The sequence below is a fragment of the Gopherus flavomarginatus genome, chromosome 3, assembly GCF_025201925.1.
Source record: "Gopherus flavomarginatus isolate rGopFla2 chromosome 3, rGopFla2.mat.asm, whole genome shotgun sequence".
NCBI classification, from domain to species: Eukaryota; Metazoa; Chordata; order Testudines; family Testudinidae; genus Gopherus; species Gopherus flavomarginatus.
Genome location: NC_066619.1, coordinates 137,320,079 through 137,328,174, shown reverse-complemented (window position 1 = coordinate 137,328,174; position 8,096 = coordinate 137,320,079). Strand labels below are relative to the sequence as shown.

The window sequence follows — 8,096 nt, the reverse complement described above, 5'->3', positions numbered from 1 at the left end:
CTGAAGGCTTAACTGAAAACAGTTTAAGAAGTGCTCCCGTCTCCGGCACTCAGCTACCCAGCTCCCAATGGGGTCCAAACCCCAAATAGATCCCTTTTACCTGTATAAGCTGCAAAATCCTGTGACCAGGGCAGCGGCCTATCAGCCTGTGCATCTGCCTGCCAGCATGAGAGCTTGTAAGGCACTAGTCCAGATAGTGGCAGCTGGGTGGCAGGGGGTGGGGCTGAAAAGCCAGTAGAGTGGCACAGCAGAAGTGTGCTAGGTCCATAACCCAGAGGTTGATGGATCAAAGCCATCCTCTGCTACGCTTGCACTCATTTCTTTTCCTTCTGGGCCTTCAAGCAAGGCAGTGACCAGCAGAGCACCAAGAGCCTAGGCCATGAGGCAGGAGGTGCTGAGGCGACGGCTGCCAGGGAGCTTCCTGGCACCTCTGGCGCCTGGGCTGAAGGCAAGAGGCAGGCCTGGGCGTGGTGAGGGCCTCCTGTCCTGCAGTGAGGCTGCACTGGTCTCCTTTTCCCACCCACACCAGCAGGCAGCTGCTGCGGGAGATCACGACGGAGGCTCTCGGGGCGCCAGGCAGTGCTGTGTGTGTGTGGCTGTCAGGGGAAAGAGATGAGGCTCCCGACTCAACCTGCCATTGACTCGCATGGCTCTGCACGCCGTCAGAGCCATGCTGCGGACGTGGGCCAGGCTGCGGACGTGACTCAGGCTTGGGCAGCATGGCCACGTTTTCCTGACGAGGCATGAGGCAGGCCAAGAGCTTTGCACAGCCTATAGGGAAGTGGGAGGGAGGCGTCTTTGAGCCGGCGTGTCTCGTCCGCTTCTCCCTTGTTCCTTGGGCAGAGGCAGGAAGGGAGCGAAACATTCCCGGCTGAAGGTTTTGTGCTCAGCCTTGAAGATTAAGCCTGAGCCTCCAGCACGGCTGCTGGGAGATGGGTTTCTGAATGGCATCCAGCACGCTCTTCGGGCCACCAGCTGAAAGCACTGAGGCCAAGAGGCAGCAAAATGGGACATTTGAGGCTCCCCGCAGGCCTCAGGGACACAAGGAAGTAGCACAGGCTTATTGCTATCCCTGGGTGGGCTTGAACCACCATCTCTTCGGTTAACAACCAAATGAACTGACTCATTGCACCACAGACACAGACAGGCCACGCTGCATTGAACACAAAAGTCAGGAATCAGCTCAGGGTCTGGTACAGCACATGCATGCAGCGGTTAGCCAAGCAACAGCAAGTTCTGTGGGAAGGAGCTGAAAAGAGCACTGGGGCTGCGGTACAGCGCTTGCATACACTTTCTTTGGCTTGTTTTGCTGGAAGAGGTAGCAGGGCGTGATTGTTAATCAGAGGTCAGTGGGTGGGTTTCTGCAAACTAGGAGTGTACAGGGAACTGTCTTTGAACAGATGGAAGGAGAGGAACCAGCGAGAGGAAGGAGGCTGAAAGACTTCTCTGGCTTTGAACAGAATTATGTGTTAATGGTTCTTGCTTTGAATTCCTCGATTGGAGTCATTTCAGGGAAGTGATTCTCACTTAGTGACCTAGTTCTCAAAGTCATGTGAATGGTGTTTGGTGCGTGTCTGGGAGCTCGTCAGGGCAAGGTAGAAGGTGGTGGGTGCAGAGGGGCTGTGTAACATCCAAGGGTATCTGCATTACTTTTCAGCTGTTTAGAGTTTAGATCAAAGGGTATGTTCCCGGAATAGGCATTCTATGGCACATGTGCCAAAGGCAGCATAAGAGCTGATTTTCAGTAGCACTCTCACTGCCCTGGTCCTGGCTCTGCATTTTAATTTATTTTTAAATGAAGCTTCTTAAAACATTTGAAAAACCTTGTTTACTTTACATACAATAGTTTAGTTATATATTAAAGGCTTATAGAAAGAGATCTCCTAAAAATATTAAAATGTATTATTTGCACATAGAGCCAGAAATTAGAGCGAATAAATGAAGATTTGGCACATGCCTTCTGAAAGGTTGTCGACCCCTGGTATATTCAAATTACCCATGGGATTGGTGGGTAATAATTGATCTGTTGGGCTTTGATTTATTGTGTCTTGTCTGGATGTAAGAAATCAATCCCCAAATGTGCTCCTGTTCACTCTGGAACTTTACCAGGGCAAGAAGTGGATGGGGGAGCCACAGCTGTCAATCCTGTGCTGTGAGGACAAGAGGTAAGTCAAAATAAGCTATTCCTGTAGCTGAAGTTGTGTATCTTATATTGACCCTACCCCTTCAGTGTAAACCAGGCCAAAGTGTAAGTAGTCTCTTAGCCTATCCAAGGCTGTGATTAAGTGTCTTGGGGTATATCTACACTATGAAATTAGGTCAAATTTATAGAAGTTGCTTTTTTAGAAATTGTTTTTATGCAGTCGATTGTGTGTGTCCCAACACAACATGCTCTAAGTACATGAAGATGGTGGACTGCCTCCACAGTACCAAGGAGAGCATCGACTTCCAGAGTGTTGCAATTTGGGTAGCTGTGCATAACTATCCCACAGTTCCTGCAGTCTCTGCTGTCCATTGGGATTCTGGGTTGAGACCCCAATGCCTGGTGGGGCGAAAACAGTGTTGCAGGTGATTCTGGGTACATGTCATCAGACCGCCCCCTCCCTCCATGAAAGTAACGGCGGACAATCATTTCACGCCTTTTTTCCTGGGTTATCTGAGCAGACACCATACCATAGCAAGCATGGAGCCTGCTCAGCTGACTGTCACCGTACGTCTCCTGGGTTCTGGCAGACGTGGGACTGCATTGCTACACAGCAGCAACTCATTGCCTTTTAGCAGCAGAAGGTGCATTATGATTGGTAGCTATTGTTGTCATACTCTTAGGTGCTCTTTTAGTCAGTCTCGGTGAGGTCAGTTAGGGGTGCCTGGGCAAACATGGGAGTGACTCAGCCAGATCATTCCCATCTTCTGCCAAGCACCCAGGAGATGATGATGGCTAGCAGTCATACCGCACCACCTTCTGGTGAGGGACTGGGAGGTGACAATGGCAAACAGTTGTACTATCAATCTAACAAGTAAAAGCTAGATGGGTCAAAACAAGAAATTGACCTGATTTGTTCTGTAAAATCAATGGCCTGCTAAACCCAGGGTTTTGAGTTCAATTCTTGAGTGGACCATTCTGTGTGACAGTTGTTTGTTTCTCCTTGATACAAAACCACCCCTTTTGTTGATTTTAATTCCCTGTAAGCCATACCATCAGTCGCCCCTCCCTCCATCAGAGCAATGGGAGACAATTGTTTTGTGCCTTTTTTCAGCACAGAACCAGAAGCTGCAAAAGCAAAATCAGGCAAGGAGGCAACAGCAGTGCGATGATGAGAGTGATGAGGACATTGACATGGTCATAGACTTCTCACAAAGTACGAGCCGGGCAATGTGCCCCGGCAATGTGCACATCATGCTGATGAGCTCTGCATGGTCACCTGTGCTGATCAGCTCGCCACACTGGCCAAACAGGACATGAAATTCAAAAGTTTGTGACCCTTTTCCTGTCTACCTGGCCAGTGCATCTGAGGTGAGAGCGCTGTCCAGAGCGGTCACAATGGAGCACTCTGGGATAGCTCCTGGAAGCCAATACTGTCGAATTGCACCCACACTACCCTAAATTCAACCCAGCAAGGCCGATTTCAGTGCTAATCCCCTCATTGGAGATGGAGTAAAGAAATCAATTTAAAGAGCCTTTAAATTGAAAAAAAGGGCTTTGTTGTGTGGATGGGTCCAGGGTTAGAGCGTGGTAACGCTGCTAAATTCAACCTAAAGTCATAGTGTAGACCAGGCCTCAGAGGGATTTTATAGCTACTGACTGGCTGGGTGTCCAAAAAAGGGAGTGGGAACTCTGGTATTAAGTGGACACCCTATCTTAGCTGTCTATGGCTGTATTGCTTGTAGATTTACATATTCTGTGTTGATGTTACCAAATGGAGTATTTTGTAGCTGGCTGCTATCATTTGTTTAACTTGTATGAAATATGAATATGCTCCCTCAGACTTAACCACCCGCCTTTCACACACTCCCTGCCCCTCGCTCTCTGGGGTGGGAAAAAGTCACCAGCATGTGTGTCCATTGGATTCTTTTTATTTAATTACTTCTCATTGTTAAATTATTTATGAATCTTTCTTAAATTTCATTGCAGTGTGTTTTCTTCCTGCCACTGTCACCTGGCAGCTCAGGGATGTGAGATTCTCCTCCATTACATTTCCACCCATGGATAAAAGACGTGAGATCACACGTCAGTACCTTTGGAAATAAAAGCAACCAGGAAACAAATCAGCTGTCTCCTCAGTGTGAAGTTTGTGTCTCTTTTGGTGCACTTGATGTGTGTGCAGCATGTGTGGTGGACAGGGGCACTGTGTGCTCACATGGGAATTCACCACCCTTGGTGTGTGGTTGCATCCATTAGATCACCAGACTGAGCCTTCTAATATCCTTGGTGATTGTTCCCAAGATCCAGGACTTTGTGCTCAAACATCTCGCAGCTTCCTTGTTGAAAATAAGGCCGAGGTTTCCTTGCAATATACAGGAAGAAAGCAGATTTTCACCCCAGATGGGACTATTACCCACAATCTCTGGCTTCAGAAGCCAATGCTTTATCCATTAGGCCACTGATGTACAGCTGCTGAAAAGATGGAAATTCCCTCTCATAAATGCACATTCCTCACATTTGCTTCAGCAACAAATAGCCCCTTTATGTGCCTTACAGAAATGTCTGCAGCCCGTGGCAGCGAGGCAACTGGGCAGGTTGCTGACACAGATGAGCACCACCTTTCTGCCAGCCATCTTTAGAGAAGAACCCCATCCTAGAGTCACCCTTCCCTCCTTCAGCACCTTCACATCTGTGGCTCTGAGCGACAGTAGGTTGATTAGGGGGCGAATCTGAGGCTGGAAGGGGAGTAAGGTCGGCCTGTAAGGAGTAACCAGGTGGGGCAGACCCAGGGGGAGGCTGTGGGCTGCTGGTCGGTCATTGGGACCGAAGCTCTAGATCAAAGCTGCACAGCGACCTGACACCCAGGGTTACAGGGCTGACATAGTGACCCCCTTACTGGCCTCGGTGAACCCCAAATCCTTGTTACTAAGGGCATTGAGGAGTCTCTGTTCCTTAATAACTTCTGGGAGCTCCCCAGCAGGCTGCGGGCGTCAGCCACCTCCTGCCTCACAGGTTAGACTCTTGGTGCTGTGCCAGCCGCCCCATCGCTTGCAGGCCCAGTGTGAGAAGGAGGAGGCCTGGTGCTGGCAGAAGGGGGTTTTGATTAATCCACCTCTGCGTTATGGGCACAGGACGCTTCCACTCTGTCACTCTGCTGGCTTTTCTTCAGCAGCGCCTAGCGGCCCTGGCTCCAGGCTAGCGCCTTGTGAGCTCTAGCACTGGCAGGAAGAGTTGCAGGGTGCTGGGCAGAGGCCCTGGCAAACAGCTGCTGGTAGGTGTCTCTGTGGTACCATAGGTCAGTGAGTTCAGCTGTTAATGGAAAGGAGGGGGGTTTATGCTCCCCCAGGGATGCCACTGAAGGCTCCTTGGGGGCTCCTCAAGCTCTGCTGGGAGCCGTGATGTTCCCCTTTTGCCACCTTGAAGGCTCCCTCGTGCACACAGTGGGTTCACCTGCTGCCTACAAGAGTGTGGGGGCCGCGCTGCAAAAGCCCATCTCCAAGCTGCCGTGCCGGAGGCTCAGGCTTAATCCTCAAGGCCGAGCGCAAAACCTTCAGCCGGGAACATTTCGCTCCCTCCTGCCTCCACCAAAGGAACAAGACAGAAGCGGATGAGAGATGCCGGCTCAAAGACGCCTCCCTCCCACTTCCCTGTAGGCTGTGCAAAGCTCTTGGCCTGCCTCATGCCTTGTCAGGAAAGTGCGGCCATGCTGCCCAAGCCTGAGTCACATCCGCAGCCTGGCCTGCCCCAGCTGACGGCACGCAGAGCCACGCGAGTCAATGGCAGGTCAAGTTGGGAGCCTCAGCTCTTCCCCCTGACAGCCACACACACAGCACTGCCTGGCACCCCGAGAGCCTCCCTCGTGTTCTCCCGCAGCAGCCGCCTGCCGTTGTGGGTGGAAAAAGGGGACCAGGAAGTACTGCGGCCTCAGGCTGGGACAGGAGGTCCTCACCATGCCCAGGCCTGCCTCTTGCCTTCAGCCCAGGCAGCCAGAGGTGTCGGGGAGCTCCCTGGCAGACCGCCACCTCAGCCAGGAAATAAGGAAAAGGCGATGAATAAAGAAGTCAGGAAATAACAAGGAAATTAAGAGGTTTGTCGAAGGGGTTTCTGCCCGATTTACCAGCATCTCAGCTACCGCTCAAAGTTAAAGACCTAAAGTCAACCTATCGGCGTAAGTACAGATGGTTGGATGGGAATTAAAAGGAGCTCCTGTCACAAGTGTTAGGTGCCTGCAAGCAGCATGCAGAGCATTTAAAAACACTACAATTAGAGGCTCAGATGAAACATTTGTCCTAAATCAGAAACGACAATAGCAGGACCAGCAGGAAGCCACTCTAGGTAAACGGCCGAGGAATGGAGGCTGTTGGAGGCAAAAAGTCATTCCTCAAAATTTGGAAATCAAATCCTAGTGAGGATAATAGGAAGATGCACAAACTCTGGCCTGTTAAGTGTCAAAGTGTAACAAATCAGGTGAAGAAAGAATCTGAGAAGAACATGCTAAAGACAGAAAAGCTAAGCATAAATCCGGTCAATGCGACTCCTGGTCTGTCCCTGCAGAAAGGTGAACCCCCTCTGTGGCTGGAGTGAGCTCCTCTAAGGGAAAACGGGACCAGCAGTCCTCAGGCCGGCTGACACAATTAAAATCTCCCCAAACAACAAACATCATGCAGTCCAGAGGAAGGGAGCCTTTGATCTTCCCTCTCATGCCTTAACTGGGGACCATACACACTAATATAGCAGTAACCAGTGCCACAGAGCACAAAGTCTACCAGTAATGCCCTCCCTGGTCGGAGCTCCAACACCTTCTGTACTCGCACCGTGAATGTGAAAAACAAGACTCCAGCCCCATCATTCTTCCCTGGCCAGGAGCCCTGACTCCAATCACCCTCTGCCTATTGAGCTACCCTAGAGTTGTTAATGTGCATTTCCTGAACACCCACCATGTCCAAGTCCAGCTGCTTCAAGGTACTGAACCTCAAGCACCTCCTCCTGGGCCCCCAAATCCCTTCCACCTTCCACACAGCCATTTTCACAGATGCCCCTTCCCTGCTACTGCCCTTGCTCAGCTGCACAGAGGAGTTTTCATCCCCAATCCCTGCCTGTCACTGCCCAGCAGCCCTCTGGCACCATTCCTGAGGGCTGCCCTGCCTCACTTTCTTCCTACCATATTGGGAAAGACAGCTCTCATCGTTAAAGGTCAGGTGGGTCAACTAGGGGCAGAAGCCCATTCTATGTTTTCCAACTGCAGAGCCCAAGATGAGAGACTCACCTTCAGTGCCACCCAGAGGGGAGGCAAGTGGAGCAATTTGTCCCAGGCCCCGCAGGGGCCCCCTAGAGAATACAGTATTGCAACTTTTTTTTAATGGAAGGGGCCCCAAAAATTGCTTTACCCCAGGCCAGCCCTGCTCACCTTGGGTGTAGGTACCACTGTGCTGCCAGAGAACAAGCTGCCCCTGCACAAAGAGGATGAAAGAACCTGCCAAAGCCTGGGATTGCATCAGGGACCTTTAGATCTTCAGTCTAATGCTTTCCCAACTCAGCTACTTTGGCAGCTGTATGACCTATTGCTTCTCTGTCCAGGATGCTTTTTCAGCAGTTGCACACAAAAAGGACGCCATTGTGAGTGGCCCATGAAGACAAGACTCGCTTTTGCCTGCCTTGTTCGGCTTGACTTGCTTCCTCACCCTGTTCCTGCCCTAGTGCCCAGGTTGACCTGGTGGTGGAAAGGGACTGGGGGCCAGTGGCGATGGGAGGAAGTTGAGCTGGACCCTGAGCTAGACTAGACCCTGGCAGTAAGAGTCTGGCCACCACTTGCCACCCCACCCTGTTGTCCTGGCTTCCCCCATTGGGTGTCATTTTGGGAGGGAAGTGGGGCTTCTGCCTCCCCTCCCCGATTTTCACACGGCAGAGGAGTGTGAACAGGAAAATGAACGGCTGCTCCACACCCCCACCGGAG

General features: G+C 51.1%; 1 long non-coding RNA gene and 1 other non-coding gene across 2 annotated transcripts; one reads left to right on the top strand and one right to left on the bottom strand.

The window, feature by feature from the left end:
- The first annotated feature begins 1,237 nt into the window (after positions 1-1,237).
- LOC127048492 (uncharacterized) lies at positions 1,238-4,266 on the top strand. The gene is made up of 2 exons (XR_007773686.1): positions 1,238-2,165; positions 3,258-4,266. It is a non-coding gene; the product is annotated as an uncharacterized LOC127048492 (long non-coding RNA).
- Positions 4,267-7,617: 3,351 nt separating this feature from the next.
- Positions 7,618-7,690, bottom strand: TRNAF-GAA (transfer RNA phenylalanine (anticodon GAA)). Its single transcript has one exon. It is a non-coding gene; the product is annotated as a tRNA-Phe (tRNA).
- Between the last annotated feature and the right edge of the window lie 406 nt (positions 7,691-8,096).